This window comes from Bos grunniens, chromosome 3, assembly GCF_055505025.1.
Source record: "Bos grunniens cultivar Pamir isolate PY7600 chromosome 3, Bosgru_T2T1.0, whole genome shotgun sequence".
NCBI lineage: Eukaryota > Metazoa > Chordata > Mammalia > Artiodactyla > Bovidae > Bos > Bos grunniens.
Window position 1 is genome coordinate 36,640,072 of NC_141167.1, and position 24,106 is coordinate 36,664,177.

The 24,106-nt window shown below is 39.7% G+C and overlaps 1 long non-coding RNA gene across 3 annotated transcripts in view; it reads right to left on the minus strand.

The window, feature by feature from the left end:
• The window catches only part of LOC147375477 (uncharacterized), a 166,345-nt gene extending 142,595 nt beyond the window's left edge, over positions 1 to 23,750 (minus strand). The window contains exon 1 of one of the 3 annotated variants that reach the window (XR_015160156.1): positions 23,427 to 23,750. This is a non-coding gene — a long non-coding RNA (uncharacterized LOC147375477). Of the gene's footprint in view, positions 1 to 13,768; positions 13,941 to 23,426 lie in introns of those variants that run through there. The other 2 variants (XR_015160154.1, XR_015160155.1) reach the window with 2 other exon arrangements.
• Positions 23,751 to 24,106: the final 356 nt, after the last annotated feature.

Here is a 24,106-nt window from a genome sequence, read left to right on the forward strand (position 1 = left end):
AAAGGAGAACATGAGGAGAAAATGAACTTAATGCTTTAAACTCCCAGCTCAAAATTTGATTAAGGAACCAGAAATCTTCTATGGCTACATTAAAAGATACCACTATCTCTTATAGCCACAAGTGGAGATTTCAGAAAACCAAACCAAAAATCTAATTCTAAAGGTAGCTGAATTATAACACAAAATGTATCACAAGCTCATAGGGTCCTGTGTTAAAGTTTAGGTACTAAATGGGAAAGGATAAAACCCCTTGAAATAGAGACAATGTATATGAGAATATTCCAGTGAACCTGAGGGCCTTAAACTCCAATTCCTCTGAGCATTCTTTGCCAATAAAAACAATACTTCCTTCTTAATAGTTTTAGGGAAAGATGGTGAAAAGACTGGAAAGCATCCAAGAATATGGGTAGAAATAGGATTGCTTTGCCTAGGAAAGAATACACAAGCAGGTACATGAGATGTGACTTTAATTATATGAGAAGCTAGCTTTGTAGGAAGTTTAGATTTGCTTCACCTAGACTATAGGAACAAATCAAGAACAAGTTGGTAGACATGGTGTGTATACTACTATTTCCATGTTAGAATTCCTTTCTGGAATCTTTTGATAAAATTATGCTTTTCTAAATGCCAAGAAAACCTGTCAAGAAATTAGGAAAATTAAAAATTCAAGAAATCCTTCCACAATGTGTATGTATATCAAATCATTGCAATGTACACTAAGTATCTCACAGTTTTGTTAATTATACCTCAATAAAGCTGGAAAAACTCAGATTGCTCCAAAATAATGTTATCACAACAGCTTAGTATCTCCAGCTACACCATACATTTTCCCTTTGCCCCTTTATACCCATTCTCCACTCTTATCCATTCTGCTCTGCACCCTGGAACACTGTCTTGTATGGACTACATGAAAGATTTTTATGTCCTCCAGATTTCAGAAAGTTTGGCCAATAGTGCACTATAGAGGGGCTTCCCGGGTAGCTTAGCTCAGCTGGTAAAGAATCTGCCTGCAATGCAGGAGACCTCGGTTCAATTCCTGGGTTGGGATTATCACCCGGAGAAGGGATAATCTATCCACTCCAGTATTCTTGGGCTTCCCTGGTAGCTCAGACAGTAAAGAATCTGCCTGCAATGTAGGAGACCTGGGTTCAATCCTTGGGTTGGGGAGATCCCTTGGAGGAGGGCACGGCAACCCACTCCAGTATTCTTGCCTGGAGACTCCCCATGGACAGAGGAGACTGGCAGGCTACAATCCATGGGGTCGCAATGAGTTGGACACGACTGAGCAACTAAGCACAGCACAGCACAGCTACGGAAGAGGGCTTCCCTGGTGGCTTAGTGGTAAAGAATCTGTCTGCCAATGCAGGAGACATGAGTTCCATTCCTGGGTCAAGAAGATCCTCTGGAGAAGGAAATGGCAACCCACTCCAGTATTCTTGCCTAGGAAGTCCCATGGACAGAGGAACCTAGTGAGCTACAGTCCATGTGATCGCAAAGAACTGGACATGACTTAGTGACTAAACAACAGCAAGACTATGGAAGGAAGAGAGAGGAAAGAGAATATGTGCAAGGTATTCATTCAGCTGGCTTCCTCCCTCAAAGGTCAGACTGAATTGTCTGTGTCCGTGACCAGACAAAGTGGTTTCTTCTACTTGACTCTGTCTGATTGTATACAACTGCTCCTTCTCATCACTTTGACTGAGGGAGACAGCTCTTCCACTCTTACTAGCCTCAGGATACTGAAGTATCTCTAATAGTACTTCTGTTCAAAGTTCCTTTGTAAATAGACCTTCTGTGAATCACCTTATTCAAATGTCTCATTTATTTGCTGTTGGGCCACTGGTTTATAGACCAGTGGAAAGAGAACTTCTCTTTCTCAATAATTCTAGCAAAACTCACAAGGCTGATGCTCATTGGCTTCCATGCCATAGCTTTAGTTAAGTGGTCACTAATAATTGTGGCCATAGAAATGCAGCATTTTGATTAACCAGACCTTTTTCATGTATCTATCCCTAGGAGTAAGGTCAGTCCCACTGGAATCATGTAGAGTCAGAGTTTGAGTGAGATAGTTCCCAAATAAAAATCTGAGTAAGCATGGATTTAAAAAAAAAAAAAAAAGATCTGATATCTACAAAACTAGGCAAATTCCAAATCCCACCTCACCTATAAAATGATAAAAATGGATTATCTAAATTGAGTAAATGGACTAGATTCTTCTTTGAGTTTTCTCATATCCTTAAAATTTATGGATCTAACTCAAACAATGTACATTGGTAAAACTGAACAAATTTAGTTCTATTTCCTGCTCTACCAACAAATATCTATATGGCCTTGAACAAGTCACCTCTTTTCTAGGCTTCTATTTCTTTATCTGTAAAAGGAAAAGGTTGGAATAAATGATCTCCTGGGTATGCTCTAGATGTAAAACCTCTGAGTCTATGATTGTCTCTGAAATTCCAAGTTCTGTTAGGGTTCTTGGATTGTAAACATCACAAATAAGTTCAGTATAACATCAGACTCTGCCCCAACACCCAGATAAAAGGAATATATTAAAGGTATGAAAAAACAGAGAGTCCTAGGCAAACATTAAAAACAAAACTTTAGAAATATAAAAAACCATAGATTTTCTGTGAATCTAAGCAGAAGTGTTGTCTCTTTTAAGCTTACACAATGAGTCAGCTCCACTTTTCATCTCTCCATCCCACTCAGTATTCAAATTCCCAAGCATAAGATCAGAAATGGATTAGTGTGAACTGCCTTCTCACCTTCTGTCTGGGGATGGCAGAGTACCTTGCTGACTTTCCCAACAGGACAATACATCATGGGAGGATAATGACTCCCAGAAGGTAGAAAAGGTAATGAACAAGCAAAAATTACTGATACCCTTTATACAAGTCAGCAATAGCATCAGAAGCTGGGTACAAATTTCCTTTGCTCGTATTTCCAATATAGCTCTATGTGGCGGCTCAGTGGTAAAGAATCTGCCTCCAATGCAGGAGACACAGGTTTGATCCCTGGGTTGGGAAGACCCCTGGGTCAGGAAGATCCCCTGGAGAAGGAAACAGCAACCCAATCCAGTATTCTTGCTTAAAAAATCCCATTGACAAAGGAGCGTACAGTCCATGGGGTCACAAAAGAGTCAGACATGACTTAACAACTAAACAACAACAAACTCCTTTCAAATTTTCTTGGAATTATATGCATCATGCCTAAGTCACAGTCGCAGAATCTTCAAACAAACAAACAAACAAAACAGTTTAACCTCCAAAATTCAAATGAATTCGTTAGGTCACCAAAAGATCTGGAGATTAGAAATGACAATTTTAAAATGAGATTCTCTTTTCAAGAACATTGTAAAGCAAAGGCCAATAACTTGGTTTTGTTTTCATTAGACTCTATTATTTTTCAGCCGTGGGCAAATGCTTACAAAATGAGATATTACTTGAATATATGAATGCAAAATCAAGAACTCCAGCATAAAAGGTGAATAATTTATAACTGTACAAAATGAACCCAACCCTCCTCCTGTCACCACTGTCAGTGTGTAAAGAAACCAAAAGCCATGTAATTTCACAGTAATTATCCAATTCCTAACTTGAGGCTTCAATATCAGCATTGAAAATTATGTATCAGTTGTACTTGGAATTGTAAGTTTTATAGTGGGATGAAATTACCATGAATTAGCCACTTGTTGGCATCTTTAAAGAGAATTTTAATATTTAGTTTTGAAACGGACATATTATAAGGTTCTACATATGCATTATCAAGACGCATCATATGTCCATGTGCCTTATATTTATAGTTCTGTGTTTGTGTGAATCCTGGATCTATTTACCTTGCACTCATAAACACTTGCAAAGATTGAAAAGTGTTAGTCACTCAGTCATTTCCAGCTCTGCGACCCCATGACTAGAGCCTGCCAGGCTCCTCCGTCCATGGAATTCTCCAGGCTACACTGGAGTGGGTAACCATCTCTTCTCCAGTAGATCTTCTCAACCCAGAGACTGAACCCAGGTCTTCTGTACTGCAGGCAGATTCTTTACCATCTGAGCCACCAGGGAAGCCCTCACAAAGATTATGTTTTTCTATTTCAGGAATGATTCATTTTTCTAAATGTGCTTACTCTGCACAGTTGAGCTAAATAAACTGTAGGAAAAAAATGTAAGGAATTACTATTACTCTCTACATCCCAGTTCTGAAAGCTGTCGGTATCTAGCTGGCAGATAGGCCCTACTGAGGCTTCACAGGGCCTGAAGCAGAACTGGCACACAAGGTACTCAACAAATGAGTTATGAAGAGATGAATGGTTGAATGAATATCAAAATGGTCCACATGAGTGTGTGAATAGCATTAAGATTCCTTTTCCAAGAAAGGGAACATCAAGTGACTTAGCTTAGCAAAGATGATCTAAGGTCTTCCCAAGAGGCGCTAGTGGTAAAGAACCCACCTGCCAAAGCAGGAGACATTGGAGACAAGGGTTTGATTCCTGGGTTGGGAAGATCCCCTGGAGGAGGGGATGGCAACCCCCTCCAGTATTCTTGCCTGGGAAATCCCATGAACAGAGAAGGGGCTACAGTCCATAGGATCACAGAGTTGGACACGACTAAAGTGACTTCGCATGCATGCAAAGGAGATATAGAAACAAGAGATAAATTTCCAAGCTATGGTCTAGTCCAGGCCCCTGTCATAGCAGTGAATTTTGGCTTAAGCTCTTTGTCATTATAACAAACATTGTGCCTGATCCAACACCTCACCATGGCATGGAAGTAGAAGAAACCGGATAAAATGGAAAACCCTATCAATACAGGCAGGATCCTTCCCAAAATGCTGGACTTTCACCTTCACTCTAAAGACGCCTCAAACTGAAAGAAAAAGAGTTTGTGTTCCTCCAGTTCCTCACTACCTCTGCAAAATGGAATCTGTCCACCTTCCCTAAGGAAAGCACAGTCACCAAGAGCAAGCATTTCCAGAAAACCCGCCATGGGCAAACACTGCTTGTGATGTGACATACAGATGGACACAGCATTGTTCCTGCTCTCGTTGATGGGTATACATGTGTTAAAATTAGAGGAAATTACAGAAGAAGCAGTCACTAAAAGGTAGGGCAATGAAAGCAAGGTCTGCAGACAAAATTAGACATTAGCTGGATGGGATGTTCCTGGTGGTCCACTGGTTGAGAATCCACCTTCTAATGCAAAGGACATGGGTTCAATCCCTGGTCAATGTTGCAGGGCAACTAAGTCCCTGTACCACAACTACTGAGCCTGTGCTCTCTGGAGCCTCCATGCCACAGCTAGAGAGAAGTACATGTGCCACATTGAAAGGTCCCGCATCCTGCAACTAAGCCCTGACATAGCTAAAAACAAATAAATAAAACTTTTTAAAGTTACTAGCTGGATGATAAAGGTTGAGATGGTTTGTAAAAGCAGCAGAAAGGGTAACTGTGCAATCTACAAGAACCACAGTAGAATGGGTATGGACACTGAACACCAAGAATATCAGTGTCACTTGAGAGACAGAAGCAGGGACATGATTGGAAATCAAATTCTTCACTTTTTCCTTTCAGCCAATTGTTTCTGTTTTCGGCTACTCATTAAAATAATCTGAGAAGCTTTACCAAAAAAACGGGCATTTTATGGACCCTATCTCTGGAGACTGATTTAATTGGTCTGGGGTGAGGCCCAAGTACATTTGTTTGTTTTATTGTTTTTTAAGCTCTCTTGGTGATTCTAATGTACATCAGGGTTGAAAACCACTGTTTAGATCATCAGGATCCACCAGTATTATGCAACTGACATCGTTAAAAGAGGGCTGTAAATACTTAACAAATATTTTGCAATCTAAGTCCCAAATCATTGGATGTAATGCAAATAATATTTTATAAACCTTAATTAATAGTCATTTAATTCCTCACTTTGTAGTATTCTCCTGGAAGGCTTAACAATGAAATTTGTTGCCATATGAAGAAGTGAGCTATCATCTCAAACAGTGGTTCCATTTGAAAAAATATTGTGCTCAAATCTCATGGACATAGACATGCAAAAAAGTTTTTCTTTGAGACCTGAAAGGTGTTAGTCATAAAAGAAGATATATAGGGTTAAAGGTTTGTGTCAGCCACTCAACAACAGATCCTAAGAAACAAAGGTGCCCATGTGCTCTTGAATAAATCTCTTTTCTTGGTTTGCTTGTAATACGCACAGCCCTCCAATATAAATCCCAGAGAGGAAACCCCTGTGGTTTGACTCTAGATGTGGCACTTTAGTACCTATTCAGGAAATATCAGAGCTCATTGGCTAGGCAATAGTGAAGTAAAGGCACCTGAGTGGGAAGATTATGGAAATAAGGGGACCAGAGGCAGGAGAGTCAGGGAATAGGAAGTGTGTGCTTTTGTGCATGAGAGTGCTATATAAGCAACTTTTCTTTTCTCACTAAGAGGTATGAGAGAGTGACATCAGCATGATGGTGGAAGAGGAAGCCCCAGACCTTGTTCCCTGACTTAACAATATATAAAAGGCTTTTATCCTTTTATAAACAATATCCAAAAGGCTTTTATAGGTATTCCTATAAATTAGAAAGTTGCGGTATTTCAAGCAAAGCATTCTCAAAAGCAAGAATAGCTACATTGAAATGGGTAAGAAAAGGCATTTTATTTCAACCACATCACCTCCTTCCCCAAGTTGGCGCAGGTTGCAATCAAGAGGAAAAGTCTAACTCATGGATTCTCTCTTGGGATAGAAAGAGAAGAGTGGAATATATGTCCAACACTCCAGCTTTGGGAGGGCAGCTACCTGAGAAACTGTTTCTGTCTCACCTGATGTGAGGTGATGATTAGGAACCAGAATATCTTGAGTATCTGGGCATCACAGAGAACCAAAGAGAGCTCAGCAGTTTATGACAACATCACAGAATTTGTAACACCATGAAATAAATGAGCATAACTCATCAGGATCAGAGGGAAACACTCTTGTGGCTTCTTTCTTGAGGAGGGAAAGAAAAGTGTGGAATGTGCATCCAGCATTCAGATTTTCAAGGGGCTCACAGAGGGATTAGTTTCTTTTTTGCCTGACTCAAGAGCACTTGTGGAACTGGCATACCCTGGACACCTGGGGACCACAGAGAACAAAAGAGAATCAGTGATTTTTGGCAGCACCAGAGAACTTGTGATACCATAGACAGACACCAGAGGAACAAAGAGACTACAAGTTCCGGGGAAAAAATTGATAAACCTCTCTAATTGGCAACCCCAGGAAAGGTTTGAGAGGCCCCCAGAATCTCTAGCCATGTTGGTTAGTGAAGATCTTTCCTGTACAAAGCCAGACTATAAAGAGTGAGAGAAGCAACTGTGTTTTCAAATATGTAAAGCTCAATACAAACCTAGACAGCGTATTAAAAAGCAGAGATATCACTTTGCCAAAAAGCTTTGATGTCAAAGCTATGGATTTTCCAGTAGTCATGTATGGATGTGAGAGTTGGATCAAAACGAAGGCTAAGCACTAAAGAACTGATACTTTTGACTTGTGGTGCTGGAGAAGACTCTTGAGAGTCCCTTGAACAGCAGGGAGATCAAGCCAGTCAATCCTAATGGAAATCAACCCTCAATATTCATTGCAAGGACTGATGCTGAAGCTCCAATGTTTTGGCCACATGATGCAAAGAGCCAACTCATTGAAAAAGACCCTGATGCTGGGAAAGATTGAGGGCCAGAGGAGAAGGGGGCAGCAAAAGATGAGATGGTTAGATAAAATCAACGACTCAATGGACATAAGTTTGAGCAAACTCCAAAAGATAGTGCAGGACAGGGAAGCCTGGCATGCTGCAGTTCATGGGATCACAAAGAGTCAGACACAGCTTCATGATTGAACGACAAAGCTCAACACAATGCATGTGAATAAACACAGAAACAAGGCCCAATCAAAGGAATAAAGTCTCCAGAAACCAGCCTACAGAAACAGAAGTATACAAATTACCTGACAAAAATCTTCAAATATCCATCAAAAAGACGCTCAGTGAGCTCAGGAAAATTTATTCATGAACAAAATGAGAATATCAAAAGAAAGAGAGAAAATATAAATAAAAACAAAAAGAAATTCTGAAGTTGAAGAATACAATAACTTAATAGAAAAATCCACTAGAGGGGTTCAATGTCAGCCTTGACTGAGAAGAAGGAGTCAGTGAACTTGAAGACAAGTCATTTGAAATTATCCTGTCAGATGAGCAAAACATAAAAGGATAAAAAAGAATGAAGAAAGCTTAAGGGGTTTATGGGACACCACTGAGTGGAACGATATATGTATTATAGAAGTCTCAGAGAGGAAGAGAAGAAAAAAAGAAGAAATAATGGCTTAAAAACTTCCCAATCTAGGGAAAGAAACAGACACCTGAATTTAAGAAGTGCACCTGATCTCAACTAGGATCAATCCAAAGAAATTCACAGAGACACATTACAATCAAATTGTCAAAATCAAGGACAAAGACATAATTTTGAAAGCAGCAAGAGAAAACTGCAAGGAAGCCTTCCTAAGACTATCAACAAATTTCAAAGAAGAAATTTTAAAGGCCAGAAGGAATGGAATGATATATTTAAATTACTGAAAGAAAAAAAAAATCCAACCAAGAATACTATATTCAGGAAAATTCTCTCTCAAAAAAGAAAAGTCAAGAGTTTCCCAGATAAATAATTTCTGAAGTAGTTAATCACCATTAGACCTGTCTTTACAAGAAATGCTAAGTGGAGTCCTTTAAAAAGATTGCTATACAGTAACATCATGGTAATCCACTCCAGTACTATTGCCTGGAGAATCCCATGGACAGAGGAGCCTGGTAGGCTACAGTCCATGGGGTCGCAAAGAGTCGGACATGACTAAGCGACTTCACATCACATTCAACATCAAACTATATGAAACTATAAAGCTCTCTGGTAAATGTATAGACAAATACAGAATACTGTAATGCTGTAATGGTGGTATTAAATCACTTTTAATATATACTGAAGGAGCTAAAAGACAAAAGTATAAAAATATGACTATAAAAATATGTTAATGGATAGATATGCTATATTAAAAAGATGTTACTTGTAACATAAATAGCACAAGAGGTGGGCAAAAGAATAGAATTTTCATTTGTGAATGAAATTAAGTTGTTATCAACTTAAAATAGCCTGTTTTACATAAATCCCATGATAACCACAAAGAAAATATCTATAGAAGATACACAAAAGAAAATAAATATGAATCACTACATACTGTTATTGAGACCTCTCTCTCTCTTTCAGCCCAATCTCCAGGTACCCCTGATCTCATCTAAGTTATCTTCATTTTATAGATAAAGAACCTGAGGCCCTGGGAAGAAAAGGGACTCAGCCAGAAATATTCAGAGAGATAGTGGCACAGCCCTGGGTAGATTCCATATCTCCTGGTTCCCAGCTTGGTGTTCCTGTTAAATTTCTTGTGAATAACCTGGGAAATATGCTATGCTATGCTATGCTAAGTCACTTCAGTCGTGTCCAACTCTGTGTGACCCATAGACGGCAGCCACCAGGCTCCCCCATTCCTGGGATTCTCCGGGCAAGAACACTGGAGTGGGTTGCCATTTCCTTCTCCAATGTATGAAAGTGAAAAGTGAAAGTGAAGTCGCTCAGTTGTGTCTGACTCTTAGCGACCCCATGGACTGCAGCCTACCAGTCTCCTCCAGCCATGGGATTTTCCAGGCAAGAGTACTAGAGTGGGGTGCCATTGCCTTCTCCGAACCTGGAAGTATCCAGCTAAGCAAAGAGGCAACAGAGAAGCAATCAGTTGTTGGGGGGTGGGGTGGGAGCAAGGAGGGCGGTCATTAAAACTAATCAGCAATAGACACAGATCTCCAATTTTAACAGGTTTTTATGCACATTTGTTTCCATTATGGAAATAGTATCCATTCATTACAGGAACTTTTGAAATCACAGACAAGCAGAAAAAGGAGAAAAATTATAATTCCACCAATTATATACATGACCATTAACACTTGAATGTGTGCTCTTTCTGTCTTTTAATGAATAGATTGTTGAGTTTTCACTGAACTACACTCGTTCTGTATGTTCATTTTGTATCCTGCTTGTTTACAGTATTATAAGCATTTTCCATTTGCAAACATCTTCTTTCATAGCTACATAACATACTTGAGAGTAGCTGTGCCATGCTGAATGTTTTTTCTAACTTCACTATTTCAAATGACACTAAAATGAACATGTATCTGTGTATATGATAGTTGTTCCACATTTACCAAGCACTTATCTACCTTGACAGTGTACCAAGGTGAAATGATAACATTAAGGAATTTAAGGATTTTTAAGTGTTTTGGTACATAGTTCCACATCACTTATAATACATATTTTCTTGTTGTTGTTCAGTCACCCAGTCATGTCCAACTCTTCATGACCCCATAGACTGTAGCACACCAGGCATAAAAAGATGTATTTTCTTATTTTTGCACAATTATACAAACATTGTTTTCGAACTCTAGAAATATAAAGAACCCAGATATACGCAACTACTGAATATCCTGGCATATTCCTTTCCAATCTTTTTGAAAGTGTATATATATACACACATAATTACCAAATTGAGATCATTATGCTTAGGTTTGGTCTTTGGCAAAATAGTTTATGAGCTTATTTCCATGTCAAGAAATAATACTTACAGACCAAACAGATTTTATTAATCACAGCATTTTATCCCAGTCATACAGGCATACTCTCGTTCATCCACTCCCAGTACAGCAATACCCGTATCCCCAGACCCAAGTAACAGAGCACAGGCAGGGCCGCCCCTAATAGGATAATTCTCGAGGAGTCACCCTGGTTGTAGTTCTCTTGAGAAGCCTCTGAAAGACTGACTCTAGAACGGGTATAGGAAGTTGCAACAAATATTTCCATAAATCAGCACTTCTGCAGAACTCAGAGTGATATTCCAACATGCCGATCACCAGGAACCACTGTAGGTCCTGAAACTCGGTAGCTTGCTTTCATCAGAAGACATTCACAAAATCACAGCAGTTAAGGCAGAAACTTTGGCATCAGAACATTCCAGGCCCAAGTCATGACTCTGCCTCCTACTGTCTATGTTGTTTAATTTACATAACTTCTCTAAACCTCAGTCTCCTCATATGCAAAATTGAGTGACAATGCTCGTTAACTCATAGGTTGAAATGATGATCAGACAAGACAAAGCAACATGGTATAGTAGGCGCTCAATCAATTTCAGCTATAATTATTCTTTTTTGAGAAATTCTGGCAACACTTGTCTCTGATCCCTCACAGCTTTGTCTTCTCACTCACAAATAGGACTTTCTTTTTCCTCACTTATCTACTAACATACAATGCCTTTTATCTGATAATTCCCAAAGCAGATATTCTGGCAATGAATATGGCATTTCACAATGTTATCATATTTGTCTTATCACAAATGCTATTAATAGCTCAAAATATTGAAACTGTCATTAATTATTTTTAATAAATAATTTTACTTCAGGCTTACTAGCGCCAGGAGCTTATATGACAGTATCTTCTTCAATCTTTACAAGCCTGTAAAGTGTTTTTATGACCATTTTTCAAGTGGGCAAACTAACATAGAGGCAGTTTAAGAAATTCGTTGAAGGTCACACTTAGATATTGAAGACTCAGGATTTGAATCCAAGCCTGTTGGACTTCAAACCCTAAGCCCCATTCACTTGGCCAGGGGTCAGCAAACTTTTTTCTGTAAAGAGCCACATAGTAAATATTTCAGATTTACAGACTATATGGTCTCCATCATAACTACCCGCCTCTACCAGTGTAGCATGGGAGCAGCCACAAACAGCACAGAACCTTTTTGACGCTGACATTTTAATTTCATATCATTTCTGACCAAGTGCTCAGATGGGAGAGCGTCTTTGAGATGAAAATATAGGGACTAAGAAACATCAGTTTTTCATTTCATTGCTTCCCACTTTCCTCACCCAAATTCTCTTCTCTGGTGGTCCAAGACTCCAGGGAGATGTCAACACATTATTCTACCAAGAAGCTCCTGGGAGGTACAGTGATCTGATTGCATGGGTTTAGTGTCAGTCTGCAAGTAGCTCTTTCATTCATTTCCTGAACCTTTGTATATGACCAGAAAGACGCCAGTCACTGGAGAGAAAGCCAAGAAATGCCCACCATTGTTCTCATTGCCTTGGCTTCCTTTCCCTGCCCGCTGTTTCATCTCCACGGGAGAAGGTGCTCCTACATGTGTCCTTGCAAGAGCTTGTCTCTGATCCCTCACAGATTTATCTTCTCACTCACAAATATGACTTTCTCTTTCTGTATTTATCTATTAACAGACAATCCTTTGTAAATTGGTAATTCCCAAAGCAATCATTATGGTAATGAATATGACAGTTCACAATGTTCTCTTAAAGACATGTAGCTGTCTTGAAAAGAAGAGGTGTACTGGGTATATTCTGTTCAAATAATGCATGAAGCCTTCTCCCTGCCATTTGGGAAATAAATAAAAGCTATGGCCTGGGACTCATGAACTCCAGGCCCAAGTCTGCCACTAACTTGGCAGGTGTCCTTAAGAAAGCCATTTGACTTCTCTAAGTTCAGTTAGCTCCTGTGGCATACCATCCAGATACCCTGAAGCTACTGGGAACATTGGAAGTTGACAATTCTCAGTTAAAAGCCCCTCTGGACTTTGTCTTGGCTGAAATACTCGTGTAGCCCAAAGCTGCACTTAATGATTGGTTGGTCATTGCAAGAGTACAAAGGTCTGGTCCCCTTGATCAATTTGGTACAGTTCTGCAGGGAGATCCCAGCTTCTGGGTTCCCTGTATAATTAGCTACATCTTTGCTGGAACTGCATGGATTTTTAACTCCTCCCTCTGCCCAGGTCTCCTTTTCCTTTCCTGCAGGTGTTGATCTTGAAAGCCTCCCCAATAAAATTCTTGCACATAAATCTCCACTAAGCCTTACCGAAGATTCAAAGTTTGCCACCCACCTGGGACACTCGTCCTTCCCTTTCCCATCAACCCAATAAGCAGGCTGTGCTAGATGCCTCCATTTCTGTCCATAAACAGGAACAAAGCATGGTGGCCCAACTGCCAGGTGTATAATATAATCAGCAGAGGCAGCAGTGGCTGGGTCTCATGTGCCTCTGAATCCAGCTGTAATTCTGAATTACAGAATCCAGGACACAGCTCTTCAAATGCTATGAAACAAGTGGTTCAGTGGCAACAGAGGCACTGAATATTAGGACCTCTGGGTTGGAGCCCTGTCTCTGCCACTAACTTGCTGCGTGACTCCAGGTGATTCTCTCTGCTGGGTCTTATTTTCTTAATCTACCAAATAAGAGGCATTGTCATTCCCTTAACTTTAAACAAATTTATGCCATCTCTGCTTTGAAAAGAAAAAAAGTTATTTTTTGGAAAAATCAGTCTCTCATTAAATATCATACAAAAGCACACACTAAGTGCCTAATTGTTCATGACACTGTCTGGTGCCTTATGCAGGGCTGGTTCTCAGAACCCTGTGGCCTGAGCTGAATGATGTGAATAAAGAGTCACAACCCTGCCAAAGAGGCAGCTTCCCTGGATTCAATGTGCTGCTCAACCACAAAGGAGAAACCTGCTGGAGGTTCAGTCTTCAATACATGAGATTGTCATGTATTCAGGGGATAACTAGAAAGGAATGGAAACTAATGGATGTAGGGTACCTGCTAAGTTCCTTTCACTGACTTTTCATCTTTTTACAAAGTTAATTTCATTCCAGCAATATTACCTGAAAGTAAGCCATTGCCCTCTCCACGTTACAGATGAAGCCTACAGAGAACGCACGACAAACCAGGGTCATGCATGAAGAATGTAGAAGAATGATGGTAGAAGCCACCATAGTTTCACTGCACTGTAACAGAGGTGCCTGCTCCATTATCTCCTCCACTAGAGTTGGGAGACTCCTTGATGGCAGGTCCCACATTTCTCTTATTTGTATCCTGACCAACTAGCAGGTGGTAAGCATTTGTTGTTACTAAACTCATATGTATGACATTCATTAATTAAGGCCTCCTGACTTCTTTTGCTATCGTTATCATACCAGCACACAATCAGTCTTGCTTCTTTACCTCAAAATTTCTATAGAAATGATCAATCTTGAGACAAAAGATCAATCCCGACTCACAAGAATGTAACTTATTACAGTCTGCCAACTTACATGGGGACACCAGTCACTTGTCCACTTGAGGACTCCATGGCTGGCTAACCAGTCTCCGCTCTGTTTACTTGTGTGAGACGGGCTCACTTGGGCCAGCCAAGCGAGGGCTTCCATTGATTTTTACTAAAAAGCCATTATGCTTCTGAAAGCTGTTGCATTTTAAGATGGTTTAAATGCATCCATCTTGGCATTTTTAACCATGCCCACAAAAAGCATCCTAAAGATACTTGATCATTCAATTAGACTAAATGAGGCCAATGTATATGCTGCTGCCGCAGAGGTTATCATGCTTAATAAAACATACTTTATAAACCCCATGAAGGCTATAATTAAATTTACAAGAAGCCTTCCGCACAACTTGAACAAAGGGTGCTGAATGGTGTGTGTGTGTGTGTGTGTGTGTCTGTGGGTGTGTGTTTTGTGAGTGCTTGTGTGTATTGTAAAGTCCTGTTCCATAAGGATTATAGCTCCCCTGCTGTTTGGAAAAGATAATTTCACTTGTAACACTAATAACTTGAGCAGGGGAGAAGCTGGCCTGGTGAATGGAATGCACTTCACTGCACATCTTGGCTCAGCTAGAAATCGGAAACAGATGGTCCTTGCGGCTGGTTTCCCACTCGAGCCCGCTCACTGCCAGCCTGTGGTCTTCAGTGAGCTGCTGCTGGCAGTCTGTGACTTGAACATAGTAGGACAGTGGCAAAAGAAATCAAATCTTTTCCAATGAGCAGCAAGTTATAATGAAATTTGACAGATCTGACATTCTATACCCAACATCTAGTTGGAATATATTAACCTTTTAGTTTTCTTAAGCGCCTTGCATAGAAGTTGTGAATATACTTATTAGAGGGTTGTGTTGTGTGCATGTTTTTCCTTTCCTTTTTTTTTTTTTTTTTTCCTTTTTAACAGGGGGCAGAGGGTTTAGTCCAATCTTGGGTGGCAGCTGGTTGACAGAAAATGCAGAGAAAATAAAAGAGAATTTCTAAATGGCAGTGAAGAACAAGAACTGCCACTAAACCCAGTTCTTCACAGGGCACAGGCGGGTGAGTTTCTGCTGAAAAATATTATCAATATTTTTCTTGAGCAAAAAAAATGCATATCCTAGATCAAAAATCTGGACAATCTCTGGGCATATTATTAAAATGGATGGGGCTGTCTGGACCCCCTGGCACTTTCTTCAATTCTGCCCTTTTCAGCTTTGCGGCATTTGCTTCTGCCATACGGTGAGAAAACCATGCCAGGTGACTTGGGACACTGTTTTATTTTGTTTTTTTTTTAAGTCCCCACACTCATGCCTAGTAATATGAGTACCTGTGCAAAAGACTTTGATACTTTCATCATAAAGGGCTAAATCTCCCACCAGAGACTTTGGCATTTTTCTAGGCTTCAGCAGAACTAGACTGTCTATCCTTTTGTGTAGATTCTTCCTCTGGTTCCAAAGCTTACATGTGAGTGACATTTTTATTTTCAGTGTTAGACAGTGATGTCCTGAACATCATTTTAGGATTTTCCACCTGATTAAAGTTAGAAAAGACCTTCCTTGGCTATAGATAATCTCTCTTTCATACAAGCTTTTTTTCAAGTCTTAGATACCCATTGCCCTAAACTGAACTTCAGTTTCAGCAACAGGGTACATTTCTAATTTCATTATTTTCAAACATTTGGAGAGTTGTTTCATTAAGCTCAACAACCAATGATACAAAAGAAATTTTTTAAAATCTTCTGAGAGCTAGCTAACTAGAACAGGAAAAGCATGGGCTTTCTTGTCAAGTAAGTCCCAGGCTGTCTCAGCTCTTCAAACTTTCGTATGTGTCATTAGGCAAGGCTCTTACCTTTTGGATCTTGACCTGCAAATTGAAAATAATACTAACCTTCTAGGCTGTTGTAGAGCTTAAATGGTATATCACACCTGAAAGTACCTCAACAAGCACTTAGCAGGTGCTGAGTGCTTTCATGGTTTGGAGGCAGCACCAGCCTGGTGAAGCTCTGGAGTCATAATTTCTAGCCTTGAATACTTCTTCCATCTCTAGCTCCAAGACCCAAAACAAGTTGCTTCAACTCTTAGAGCCTGTTTTCTTGCTTTTAAAATAGGGTTAGTAATAGATCCAACCTCATAGGACCTATCTGAAAAGAAAAATCTTACAACGGTGCCTAGCTAAGAGGAAGCACTCAATGTTAGCTATTGCATGCAAAATCAAGTTGCTCTTCTCCTAAGTTTCAAATTTCTAATAGCCCTAGGAACAAAGCTTCAAAAGGAAAAAAAAAGGTAGTTGCCAACATTGCAAAAGTTTCTACTAAATGACTGAATGAATGAATAAATGAATGACCTGTGTTCATTAAAGACAAATAAGAGTATAATCTGTCTCTGCAAGTACCAGTGGATGATAAGGAAGGCAACAGGAATTCAAAGGTGCTAGACATCACTGCAGACTGGGGTCTTGAAGAAGGGTGTTAACTAGTAAAGGCAGATGTTGTACTAGAATGGTCAGTAGTTCAAACCAAGGTAAATGAAAAGGCTCTTAAAATATGAGATGAATGCAAATTTCAAATCAGCTAATGTTCTGTGCCTTTTTACCATCTTTCTCTCACTATTTAAGGTGCCCCTACTGTTTGTCCATCATAGAGTTTGACCTCATAGCTACTGAGATAAACAAGACACAGGCCCTGCCCTCAAGCATCTCAAGGTTCAGGAGGGAAGGCTGACTGGGAGGCAGATGGTTCCAGAAAAGGGTGCTAAGAGCTGAATGGAGCAAGGCACAGATTTTTATGGAAGCACAGAGTGAAGGGACCTAACCCAGTCTCACAGGGCAGAACCAGAAGCAGAAAGAAAGGGGTTTCCCTCCACAAAGGATAATAGTAACAAAACATCAATAACAAAATAATAATTTTGCTTGAAAACTTGTTACATATCAGGAACTATTGACTTTATGCATATTTTGCGACTAACTTTATATATATGTGTGTGTGTGTGTGTGTATGTATGTATGTATGTATTTAATAACAATTGCTATCTTCATTTTTCTGATCAGGACTCAGAGAATCAGATGTTAAGTAACCTGGGAGTGGTCACACAGTAACTAACCAAGCCAGCATATGGGCAATTGGGCTTCAGAAACTGTCTTTCCAATGACTCTGCTATCCAGCCTCTGAAAATCATTAATATTCCATTTCATGTTGACTTTTAGCAGCATACAACAAAAACCAAAAACTCGCCTTGGTATTGCACACCTGTTGGCAGTGAAGTCTTCAAAGTCTTTACCCAGATGCCCTGCAGTAAACACACAGATGGGAATGCCCCAGTCCCTCAGTCCAGGTTCTTCCATTCAACCAAGGCAGGTGGGTAGCTGATTTGGTAGCACTGGCCACAGACCGCCAGAAAGAGGCTGGAAAGTGACATTCTTTGCCCCGGGGGGCTCTTGTTATGAGAAAACGATTCCTGTTCTAATGTTCCCCCATAGTCAGTCAGGCCATACTCCTCATCCATGCCCAGCAGTTTAACCCACCATTTGACTTCATAGCTAAGGGGATTCCTACTTCTTAGAAAACACGTTCCAAGGAAGTAAGAAAGTTCCAATCCGGATGGGCTCATTTCTTGACAAGAGTGCTGTTTTTGCCTCAGATTCATTCACGTGCAGTAGGAAGAAGTATTCAAATGACAAGAGTTAAATTCAAAACATGTAGCCACTTTCTGTTAAATTTTTTTCTGACTGAAAGCAAACCATTTAGATGTTTGTTTCCAAAAAGGCATCTGTCAGCAATCAAAGGGGAAAAATGCATAAAGCAAATGCAATTGTTTGGAGTAGCATTTCCTGGATCATGTTAAATGCTTGAATTGCTCCCCATTATGCTCACCAAATAATTTTATTTCCCACAATAATTGCAATATTTAACATGTTTTATTTAATCTTGTTTTAAGGCTATTAACAACAGGCCACACTGTGAAAAGATTGATTGCTATATGGGAAAGGACAGTTTCCACCAGCCTCTTAGAGAACAATGATAAAGTTAAATGCACCTAATTGTTTTGGATTTAAAACACTATTATCCAATAATATTTCGCATTTCTTTGTTCAAAACTACTTTGCCATCCCCTGTAAAATCCTCCCGGGTATTCCACCATTCACAGAGTGAAATCTGGACTCCAGTTTACCTTATGCCCCATTCATTCATAAACAATGTGTGTGCGTGGGGTGTTCTGAGTCCCAGAAATGCAGCTACTCAGATCAGAGACACCTTCAACTTCAGAGTCTGCTGCGGGACAAATTTAGAAATTGTACCCACGAACCTGGACCCACGAATCCAAAATACCCTCTTGCCTTTGTGCTCTAGAAGAAGGCTGAGCAGACTCTAAAGCAAGGGAACTTTGGTTTTGTCTGCTTATCAGAGGCAAGCTGGAAAGGATGAGATGGAACAAGAGGTTGATTCAAAGGCAGAATGCTACTTCATTTCTTTTCTTTTTTCCCTTTTATTTCTGTTTATGCTATTTTACATTTATACAGAATTTTCAACTCTTTTCCTATTTTGTTCTCCAAATGGTAAGCTAAAGAAAGACTAGGTCATTTTAACGATGTTGCAGTTATACAAGGCAACAAACTGTTTTGACTGGCAAGGTCCATTTGCTGTGGACACCTAAAGTAACTTAGTGTTTCCTGTACTAACAACTCTCTTTCTCAACAGAGAGGTGACACCAAAATAATAAAGACCACAAAATGCTTCTAAAAGTAATGGCAATATCCATATTTGATGATCATTTCCAATACCACCTCCTACCCTCATTTGGAGAAATCCCATTAAATGAGGGATGAGAAAGGGGGAAAATGCCATATTTACTATATTTGTGGTTCGTTCTGCAAGAAGCAGTCTGTAGATCGTGCTTTAAATGCTAAAACATTTCAGGTGCAATTGGATAAAATTTGCTTTGCTGGAATTATGTTTGTCAAAGCAGCCATTTTGCTGATGCTAAGTGGTTAAAATAACACCAACTAAGGAAGAGGTCAGAAATAGGAAAACAAAAGCCACCAAAATTTCACCTCTTTGGAACTGATACTGTGCCTGAATAAGTTCATCTAAATATTATTCAGTTGAAAACGTGACTAGAAAAAAATCTGTTGGATAGTTTGGCTGTAATTGCACAACTTTTCAAATAATCACAGTTCAGTTACCCTGAAAAATACCGGAGATAAATTCTCCCATGCTCCGGAGTGCCTATACAGGAGACCTGGGGTATAAAGAATTATAATATCACTGCTAGTTTCTCAGAGATGAGCAAATCATTTGTATTTAGGAAAAAAAAAAATGGGATGTGTTTGGTACATGATTCTTATAAAGGTATTTCTGCAGTTCCTAATTTCACACAGTTAGCAAGAATAAAATAAAACAAATCCAAGACATCCTATTTATTTCTCCCATCTTAGTCCTAAAGTCAAATGACTTGAAATTCAGCAGTTTCTTGGAGGTCTCAGTTAAATTAAAAAAAATTATTTTTACAGCCATTCTTATTGGTAGGTCCGTGTGGTGGTTTATTTTTCCTGCTAAAGAAAGGATGTGTGGCTAAAAATCCCTGCGAAGAAGATGGCTTGGTTACAGTAAGGAAATCAGATGCAATTTTCCCTGAATAAGGACGTCCTCAGTCAAGTTTAGCCTGAATTGTGTTAACCTGGGTTGAAAATAACTGAATCACTTTATTAACAAACAATGGAAAAGCCCAGAATTAACTTTTGTTTATAAAAAGGTACACCCAAAGATAGACATAGTACCTAACCTGGATGAGAACTTGTGAAATATCAGTAATGTATTTGCTCCTAGAAAAACACACACGTAAATACAACACCAGCAGAACCAAAAAGCAAGGGACCTGAATGTTGTCCTCTCCTGTTTCTGTTCCTTCACAACCAAATCAACTGATGAATCATTTTTAAAAAATAAGGTAAGTAAGGAAAAATATTTTTTCCCAGACTTTTTTTTTATTCCTTGGAAAACCTGTTCAGCTGTCCACAGATTTAGTTTTAGACTTTTTGCTTTGCTTCCAACAAGATGTGTAAGACAAGAAAACTGAACTAAACACTTTTTTAAATGCACAGCTCACGTTCTTGAGAAAAGTGGCTGTGAAAAACAGATACTGAATCAGACTTAAAGTCGAAGAAGAGGGGGGTGTAGAAAGAAAAAAAAAAAAGCCCAAAACATCGCATGATAGTCTCTAAGCAGTTCCATCTGTCAAGCAGAAATTTTAGGCTAATAGCCTGTGGCAATCCCTCCGCAGTCCACTACCTGCCTTTGTCCTATTAAATCTCTTTATTCTCCTTAAAAAAAAAAAAAAAAAAGAGGGGGGATTGGTTGTTGGAAGGAAAGGAAAAACCTTGCAGACCAAAATCATCTGAGTGATGAAGCCCTAATTTTAACTGCCTCGCTTTGATGTGTAGCAGTGGGTTCTTGTTTTTTAAAAAGGAGAGAGAAGACAGTGCTAGGAGCAGAAGAGTTTTCATCTCCACTTCACCTTGCCACTGGGTCTGTGAGAGATTGGTTCATTGTCAAGGAGATTTTTTTTTTTACCCATGATTCCATATGGTATGGACCGGACTACATGTTGCCCCACATGCCACTGCAAATGTTTTCTCAATTAGGTGTCTTATCTCCCGTGAGTTAGCATCAGATGAAGCTTGCTGACAGCGTAATGGCAGGGAAAGCTTCCGACGGCTCCATCAAATGGCAGCTCTGCTACGACATCTCGGCCAGAACTTGGTGGATGGTGAGTTGGCAGCCGGGGCTGCTTTTTTTTTTTTTTTCCCTTTTCTATTTTCCCTCCCTCTTTGACAAAATGTCCCAGACCTCACATTCATCAAATTCACATTTGATTTTTTTCACACTCTTCAGTGAGGCAGCCTCACACTGCTCCCTCCTGCCATCCTCTCTCTGCCACTCTGAGACTTGAGTTCCCAGGAAGGCTTGTCCTGCTTTTCCACAGGACAGTGAATGGGAGTTGTTGTGTTTCAGTTTTTTTGCTTGTTTATTTGTTTTTATTTTTTATAAGAGAATATCAGAAGTTTTAAGGTAGAGGTGGATATTTTAGCCAAGTCGACCTTGGGGTTTAAAAAAAAAGAGAGAAAGACATTTATCCTGGCCCTCAGGTTTTAGTCCCTCTGTCTAGCTTTACATCCTCTTTACTTTTGTTTTCAGGGACTCTGGGGTGTGTGGTTTTTCCATGACTGTGGTATTTTTTGAGGACGCATGTTGGGTGCTGGGAGAAGCTAACCCTGGGTGAGTTCGGCTGTTTGCCCCATTAATTGGATGGCCTGAAGTTACCTGTGGGAGACCTCTGGGTCCCCACTCCCTGTTTTCCATCTGGGACCCACAGCCCTCATTTAACTTTCCCCCATTTGTTTATGTCAAAGCAGGTCTTCAGTCTCTCAGAGACTCTAGCGCTGAGTGGGAAAGACTCGCACACCCTATCTTTTCAAAATCCTGGGTCCAAATAAAGTTTTAGTAAAAGTTCCACCCTGCAGCCACAGAATGAGTTAACTCACATGTCACGGTCAAGCAGGCCAGACAACCTTTGACATCCTGGATCTATAAGAGGTAGAACAAGTTGGGAGGATGCACAATAGCTTATTGTCACGGGAGATGCAACTTCGGTGCGGAAGAAAGTCCTCAAATCATTACCGCCCTCGTTAGGGTGGTGTCCGTTAAGGATTAATTCGTTAGCAGCGCATTTCTAGTTTTCCGTAATTATTATTCTTGCGGCAAGCGTGAATTCTTCCAGGGAGTGAAAAAAAAGTTTGCTGCCAGGACAATGAATGTATTATCCGTTCCTAACTGGACCGTGAACTTCAGCTCATTTCACATAGATATCAGTTTAAGAAAAAAAATGAGAGGGAGAGAGAGAGGAAGAGAGTGGTGTTGGAGGAGGCTGGCGAATGGAATTACAAGACGGGACAAGTTGGTTTCATTGTATGCTCTCCGGGAAGAGTCCTCCTTTCCTCTTCCTGGACCAGGGGTGGTATCATTTTGGGATGTTTTAGGAATTCTGAGGACTGAGAGACTATTAAAAGTGAGCTTCTGCAGGATTCTATTCGGCTGCTTCTTGGGGTGCAGCAGGATGTGCATTCTAAGGACTCTTGAGTTAAGGTGGTTGTGGGTATGTGTTTGAACTTGCAATTTCTTAACTAGACCTTAGAAACTTTACCAGTGATTTCAGGACAGTGTTACTCGCGGCTTTTGGTTAATTAGACTAGCAGTAGGCTATTCACTTCCATCCTGAACTTTTATTCAGGGCACTTGTTTTCCCATAAGAGTTTCTGCCAGCAAGAACAAGGTTTGCTTGTATGCAGTGATGTTGTCTATTGCTTTCGCCTTATACAGCTTGTTAAACACTAGAAATGAACATACTGATTGGTTTAGCTATTATTTTCTAAGCTAAGTTGTAAGTTAAAAAAAAAAACTGCACGCTGATGTCATATTCTGGGTGACATTCTACTTCCTTGTATTTCAAGAGTTCATAGATTTTATAGACTGTTACTTTTTATGGCAAATTGTGTCATCTTTTTTTTCTTTCTTGCAAAGATCACCAAATGCTCCTCTTTTTGTAAGTCGGAAAACTGTCATTTCTTTTATGTAAAGTTTACTTGGAGGTTGCTTTTCATTTAAAATTATTTTACAGATGTTTTACCGCCGGGAATATAAAATATAAAAGTGGTGGAAACATTTAGCAATGCAGTCGACTAAAAATAAACAATGCTGTAAGCTCACATGCTGCTGTTTAGGCTGTATACTACAGGAAGTTTCTCCACTTCAGTCCTTGTAGATCTTTGCTTTGAAAAGGAGTGAGAAATCAGAGTGCTCTTTAAAGAACTTGTAGAAGCTACCATAGAGAATAAATCGATTTTTATTTCCCTTAAAGGTGACCACAGACCACAGGGTTTTAGATCTGCCTATTCCAAATAATTCTAATGTAAACTTCCCATTACTGATGGGAAATTGAGGACTTTGGTGTCGGGAGGGAGAGGATTAATTAAAATTAAAACAAATTTTGCATTTTCTCTTAGCTCTTATCTTTCCTTGAATAGCATTCACTTCCTCTCCCTCCACACCCCTTCGTCACCCCAAACAATTTTTCCCAACTCAAAAAAAAAAAAAAAAAGAAATTTTTAGACATGCCCCTAGCTGATATGCTTCTTTAACCAAAGAACAGTACAAGATCTGAGTTTCGCACTAAAGGCAAATAAAGCTTTAAAATTACCTCATGCGTCATCTGGCTGCACAGACTCCAGGCTGCATAGTGGGAACCTCCGGCTTGGTCCTCCCAGCATACAAAGGCAACTCAGTGAATGCCCCCTCCGCCCGTGGAGGCTCGGCCTCAGCTGCCAGCACCGGGATATGCAATTTTGCTTTTTAATGAATCGTAAACAATTTGTATGGCAAATGAGTTTGTTTGTTTTAGTTTGGGGGCATATGTTGGACCAGGTTGTAGACATCCATTACCTATTCCAAATTTTGGGGGTGAGAATGGAGAGAGAGCCTCGGATCATTTTTATTTTCCTAAATAATAAAGACCCTACTAGAATGAAAGAAACCAGTTAATCAAAGACTGAGAGTAACAACCTCTCTCATCTTTCCTCTCTCTCCCTCTCCATCCCCACCCCCTCTCCTAATGTACCCTGGCTTACAGTGAGGTTTTAACTTCACTTTTTGATAACTAATTGGAGAGCAGTTGACTAAATTAATCAGGGGCTTTTTGAAGTACAAATTTTAGCTTTGTCTTTATAAAGCTACTTTTGTCTGAGAAACAAGTGTTTTAAAATGAGAAATACTGAGAAATGCCTTTTCTGTCTTCTATCACTTTTTTTTTTTTGCTGAAGCTAATGTCTTGAAGGACATAGGGTATAAGAAATGCTAAATACACTTTCGTTATCAAAATGA